A 6,682-nucleotide genomic window follows, 5' to 3' on the forward strand; every position below is an offset into this window, starting at 1 on the left:
TCATGTGATTCTGCTTCCTCCCACACCCCACATCCCATCTGTCACGAGTCCTGTTGGCTCCACTTTCAAAATGGAGCCAGACCATATACCCGGCTTCTCTGGTGGCTCAGTCAGTAAAGAATCTGCCTGAAATGCAGAAGACAGGGTTCGATCCCTGGGTTGGGAAGATCCCCTGGAGAAGGGAATGGCAACCCACTTCAGTACTCTTGCTGGGAAATCCCATGGACAGAGGAGTCTGGCAGGCTGCAGTCCACGGGGTTGCAAAGAATCAGACACAAGCGAGCGACTAAACCACCACCACCAAATACCGCATGATTCCATTTAGATGACATTCCGCAAAAGGCAAAACTCTAGGGACAGAAAACACTTCTGCAGCCCAAGCCTGGGGTGCGGGGGGGTGACTACAGATGATCTCAGTAACTCGATGGTAGTGGTGGTCACAAAACGGAAGGCATTTATCAAGACTCTCAGAACTGTACGTTAAGAAGCTTAACTGGAAATTATTAAGTAAACCTTAAAAAAATAAATAAATAATACAAAATTTTAAAAAAAGAAATTATTAAGTAAACCTTAATAAAACAAGAGGAAAAAAATCATACCATACTTCTAGCCATTTCTCACCATGCTCGCAGCTGTCATCCTAGTCCAGGGTGCCATCGTCCTCTCGGGTTCTTACTGAGGGCTCTTCACTGTCCCCTGCTGTTGCCTTCTCTTCACTGTCATTTGTTCCCAGCACAGCAGCCACAGGGGTCCCCTTTCAACCACAAGTCCATGTTTTTCTTTTGCTCAGAACTCCAGAGCTAAAGGAACTCTCCAGAGCCTTCTCTACTCCTCAAAGGCCAAGTTTACACCGGGCCACACCCACACATGCCCCTACTCACCCTCCTGGCTTGTCCCGGGACATGTACCATGTGCTCCCTTCTTGGGGTTCTGTCTGGAACGTGCTTCTCCCTGATTTCCATCCCCCTGGTCCCCTCCCCATCACCTCTTTCAGGCCTCTGCTCGACTCACAGTTGCCGCCCATCCACCTGCCCAGGCCCCACCCCAATCTGCCCACCGAGGTGTCTGATGTTGCTATCTGCTAAGCACGGGTAGACACGAGCAGGTAGAGGCGAGGGGTGGGAGCAGACGCCTGGGTAGAAGCGGCATCGTCTGGCTGTGCCATTGGAGCCAGGGGCCCAGAACAGTGACATGGGCAGAGCCCAGCATCCCTCGGGACAGGAACACTCCCTTTCAGAGGCCTCGGGGACCAGCCTTCTGGGAGACACATGGGGCAACCAAGGAAGGAAGGTGGCATGTCTTTCCCCTTGCACTGGGGTTGAACTACCTCCCTGCCCACCTGGAGATGGTAGGGTTTGTTGGGAAGTGGAGCCACAAGGCTCAGCTGGCTTGGGCACTCCCTTGTTCCTGGCAGTTTTTGCAGAACTCTGTCGAGCATTCATGTGGGACAGAGAGCTGGTGGGAAGATGGCGCGTGAGAAGAAAATTTCTTGCTGCCATCAAGGCCCAGAGGATGGCCCCGTGCTTCCACTGTGCCGTGTGATCTCTCTCCCACCGTGTTCCCCGGGCACACTGGCCGCGTATGCCCCCGTCTCCCAAGCACTGACAGGAGGCAGCGGCCAGCTGCACAAGGCAGTGGGAACAAGGGAAGAGAAAAGGAGAACGAGGTGCCTGGAGGAAGGAGAGAAGCTTCAAGAAAATCTGCATGCTTGACTCATGTGAGGGCCTCCCTCTGTAGGAGAAACTCTCTTGGGAATGCCTTTTCTGGTTCTAGGCTCCGGCCCAGAGCAGATAAACCCATGTTTACCTGATTCCTGCTCCGGAGCAAACAGCTTGGCATTCACGTACCAGGCGGCCTCTGACTTTGCAGGCCTTACACATCACACTGACGCGTGCTGCCGCCATGACTCACATTCAGCGCCAGGGACAGGCCATCAAACCCACAGCGGGTTCCAAGTCTCACCCCAGGCCCACTTCTGACCGTTAACAATACCTCCCCTCCCAAGGCTGCAAGATTAATGAGAAGGGATGGGGGAGTCTGCAACCCAATCTTTGTTGCATCCTGGCCACCAGCTTCTCCCTGCCCCTCCTCCCCTGCCTGGGAGGAGACATGGTGGCTGGCTGGCCACAGTCATGGCCCCAAGGGGGTCAAGGCTGGCATGGGAACGGTACCAAGTGTGACTCAAGCTCGAGAGGTAAGCAGAAATGCCAGAAAGCAAGGAAATGTTCTTTTGCCCTAGACAGGGAAGGAAGCTTCAGACTGAGGGCTGAAGGACAGCAATTTAGGTTGTGGAAGAAGGCAGGATAGGTGAAGAAGGGCAAGCGTGGGAGCGCAGTGCCTGTCCGCTCCCTTACAGGGCTCGCTCACTCCCTAACAGGTGAAGAATGCAGGCTTCCTCTCACTGACAGCCAAGGTTAGTGGGTACCCGTGCAGGTTGTGGGTTCCCCCTGCCCAGCTTTTCCATTTCAGCCCTTCTCCATCAGCTCTCACATCTTCCTCCTGGGGACCCCAAAATCCAATGTTCACCAGCTAAAAACCCAGGGCAATTGTAATGTCAGCGTCACACTGAATGGCCCGTTTCTGGCAAGCCAGCTCCCACGGGCCAGGACTTGGCAAAGGCAAAGGAAACCAACCTTAAGAGGAGTGATCCCGAGACCCAAGCCCGCCTTCTGACCTGCTCTGCGGGGAAGACACACAGCTGCAGGACGGCCTGAGGTTGGAGTTACTGAGAGGCCATCCTTGGCGGGAGGGACGGGAAGAGCGTGGATTCCTCCTCTCCATCTTGGGACTTATCAGCCAGGCACGCCCCGGGGAGAGAGACGCAAGATGGCAATATAGACTCAGCTGAATCCGATGAGCCCGAAGGGAACAGAGATGTCCCTGTTCCCCAGGCATCCGGTCAGCACTAGTCTTGGCCATCAGATTTTTCTTCTTTTAACAAAAGAGCTCATGAGGCATTCTGCAACTTCTACTTCTCTCTAGACTTGAGTTTTTTTGTTGTGTCACTGCGGTGTGTCCCGGGACAAAGCCATAAGAAGAGCATACATACTTCAGACTATGCTGTACATATAAGACAAGACGACGACGACTCGTCTGGGTCAAAGCACGACCTTACACCCAAGCGTTTGCTCTGGTGCTGAATCATGCGAACTTCTGGAATCAGCCCCCACCCCCTCCCACCCCTGCACCTCCCTCTCCGCGCTCCAAACCCACTCCTGCTTCCCAACAGGACATGGCATTCTCAACTTGTTTATAAATAAAGGGATGCAGAATTGCACTTTTTGCTTATTGTGTTTCTTAAAAGCGTGCTGCTGTGTATTGCTACTTACGAGCTCTGGTGCAATATGGAAAAGCAGAGGCGTAGCCACGGTCCTGCCTCCGCCCAGCTGAGCCCAGCCCTGAACAATGGGGCTGTTGCCGGGCAGCACGGGCCAAGCCTGGAGCTGCCAGCCAGTTCATGCCTGACAAGGAAACAACCTAAAGGTCCATTAACAGATGAGTAGATAAAGAAGATATGGTGTATATACACAATGGAATAGTACTCAGCCATAAAAAAGAACAAAATAATGCCATTTTCAGCAACATGGACACAACCAGACTGTCATACTAAGTAAAGTAAATCAGAAAGACAAATACCATATGCTATCACTTGTATAGGGAAATCTAAAATATGGCACAAATCTATCCATGAAACAAACAGACTCATGGACACAGAGAACAGGCTTGTGGTTGCCAAAGGAGGGGGGTGTGGGAGGGATGGATTGGGATTTTGGGGTCAGTAGATGGATAAACAAGGTCCTACTGTACAGCACAGGGAACTATATCCAATCTCCTGGGATAAACCTTAATGGAAAAGAATATAAAAAAAGTATGTGTGTAACTGAGTCACTTTGTTATACAGCAGAGATTAGCACAATATTGTAAACCAATGATAATTCAATAAGAAAATAGCTGGTTAGTATCACTTACCTGGAGGGGAGATCATACCAGGGGCCCAGCCAAGACCCTGAGTTGTAGGCTTCACTGCCAACTTGCTTTCTGACCTCTGTCAAAGCCCTTCACTTTTCTGACCTCAGTGTCTGCTTTTGTAAAATGAGGGGATTAGAGGAAATGGTTTCTGAGGTCTCCTTTGCCCGTAGAAGTCTCTGAATTCAGGAGGCAGGCTCCTGGTCCCTAAACTTCTCCTGCTATGATGCTGTCACTGAGGTGCCATGACAAAGGGCTCACCCCTCGCTAGGAGACTGGGGAGCTGGCCTGGGGCCTCCACACCCAACCACATAGGGGGCCACTTTCACACTGCAGCCTCTGTAGGTTCTTGGATTCTACCCACCATTCTTACCTTGCCACCTACAGCTTTTCACCTGGGCCTGAACACTGGAGTGTGGCCATTTTGACCACTTTTCCATCTTTGGGGCAAAGCTTCTTTCATGGGCTGCTAGCAAAGAGATGGGGCTAGAGGTACTAAATCAGGATTCTAAAGGTCAACAAATTAAGGCAGACTGTTGTTCTCAGCATTGTGGTGGTGCCCTCCACTAGTGGAATTTAGGAGCTTCTATTAACTTCAGTGGGCTTCCCTGATGGTTCAGTGGTAAAGAATCCACCTACCAATGGAGGAGATGCAGGTTCAATCCCTGGGTCAGGAAGATCCCCTGGAGATGGAAATGGCAACTCACTCCAGTATTCTTGCCTGGAGAATCCCATGGACAGAGAAGCCTGGTGGGCTACAGTTCATGGGGTCGCAAAGAGTCTGACAGTACTGAGCGACTAAACAACAATTAACTCCATTGGCATGGTCTAGCTCTTTGAAACAACAACAGTTCTAACATTAGCCTAGACTTTAGAAGAAATAGAACCAGGCCTGCAGGCAGCAGGGGAATTCATTTAAAAACAGGATACCGTGCTTGCTTCGGCAGCACATATACTAAAAATTGGAACGATACAGAGAAGATTAGCATGGCCCCTGCGCAAGGATGACACGCAAATTCGTGAAGCGTTCCATATTTTTATGCAAAACAGAAAAAGAGACACAGAAATACAAAACAGACTTTTGAACTCTGTGGGAGAATGTGAGGGTGGGATATTTCAAAAGAACAGCATGTATACTATCTATGGTGAAACAGATCACCAGCCCAGGTGGGATGCATGAGACAAGTGCTCGGGCCTGGTGCACTGGGAAGACCCAGAGGAATGGGGTGGAGAGGGAGGTGGGAGGGGGGATCGGGATGGGGAATAAGTGTAAATCTATGGCTGATTCATATCAATGTATGACAAAACCCACTGAAATGTTGTGAAGTAATTAGCCTCCAACTAATAATAATAAATAAATAAATAAATAAGAAAAAAATAAAAATAAAAACAGGATACCTATCCTTCATAGACCACAGTACCTGACTTTTCCCACACAGATCAAACATGTCCTTGACAGGCTGAATTTAGAGTAACTCGACTCTGACATTGCTCTCCCTCTCCACCCCACACACATGGAACCACCAAAGACCTTTTTCTTTTTGTCCTTTGGACAAAGTGCTGAGGAAGCTGATCTCCAGTTCTTAGTCCTCATACAGTCCTCATCCTCCAGTGTCTGGCTATCCCAGTCTGGCCCCCAGCCCTCCAGGACGTCACCTCCCACCCTCCTCACACACCTGCCTCTTCCTTTCTTCCCTCCCACCCACAAATACACACATCTTTTTCCAATAAGCTGATTTTATTGTATTCAACATCCATATACCATGACGGTCTCAGATGTGTCTCTTTGTCTTTGACCATTTCTTCATTGTCGCTTCCAAAGACACAGCTCGTTCTAGTGCTCTGGTCCAGGCTCTGCATTTATTGTCTGCACAGGAAGTTACTTTGAATGGTTGGATTTTCCACTGCTGCTTATTCCTGCTCAGCGTGTGCTTGTATGATTTGTTTTTCAGTTTGTGGTAACAGATGAATATCATAGGCCTTATGCTTCTGTTAGATATTCTTGGATAAGAGGGGGATGGTTGAGATTTTTTTCTTGACTTCTTTTGAGGGGTCCTTTCTACTCTTATGTTTTCCTGCACCTGAAAAGGCATCAGGCCGAGTTAGCAGGACCTTGGTTTGGGAGAGGAGGATGGGAATGTTATTGGAAAGGGGGCCTCATGGGTAGAGATGGGACTTGAGGCAGGCATTTGTGCCTGGCAAGGGTAGGATAGGAGTCTTGGGGAGATCTGTGGGGAGGAGAGGAACATGGGTAGGTTCATCTGACCTTGGTTCTGTCTCTGGTCTTCAACTGATGAGAAGTCCGTTGTTCCCTTTTCTTTTTGATTCTTGGAGCTAGCTATTCTGTGTTTGTGTTTTCTCCATTTATGTTAACCTTTTCTGGTATACAGATCTCATCAGCCATGGTTAAGCCTCTCACAGTGGATCCCAGGGCCCCTGACCTCTCTCTGTATATACCCTCCCCCAGGCAAAGGGGAGCCACACCCTTCAGCTTTGTTTGCTCATCAAGGAGCTCCCCTAGCCAATAGTAGCCTTGCACCTCACAAAGCCCCACTCCTGACACCTCTGGGGGGGGTGGGGGGGGAGGACAAGATGCTGTGGTTGGAAAAAAAAAAAAGGGTTACTTCCTCAGTACCCCTAAAGATCCATGCCTACGTTACTTGCTACCCCTCCTCATTTCCTCATCTTCAATTATGGTGGGTCTCATGGCAGGGAT

The 6,682-nt window shown here is 49.9% G+C and overlaps 1 long non-coding RNA gene and 1 other non-coding gene across 2 annotated transcripts; both read left to right on the top strand.

Annotated features, from left to right (window-relative positions):
- The first annotated feature begins 1,055 nt into the window (after positions 1 to 1,055).
- LOC122435862 lies at positions 1,056 to 3,277 on the top strand. The gene is made up of 2 exons (XR_006267716.1): positions 1,056 to 2,715; positions 2,983 to 3,277. It is a non-coding gene; the product is annotated as an uncharacterized LOC122435862 (long non-coding RNA).
- A 1,620-nt stretch (positions 3,278 to 4,897) lies between these two features.
- On the top strand, positions 4,898 to 5,005 carry LOC122436063. The gene has a single exon (XR_006267836.1). It is a non-coding gene; the product is annotated as a U6 spliceosomal RNA (small nuclear RNA).
- The last annotated feature ends 1,677 nt before the right edge of the window (positions 5,006 to 6,682 follow it).

Source organism: Cervus canadensis, chromosome X (assembly GCF_019320065.1).
Source record: "Cervus canadensis isolate Bull #8, Minnesota chromosome X, ASM1932006v1, whole genome shotgun sequence".
In the NCBI taxonomy this organism is placed as follows: Eukaryota; Metazoa; Chordata; class Mammalia; order Artiodactyla; family Cervidae; genus Cervus; species Cervus canadensis.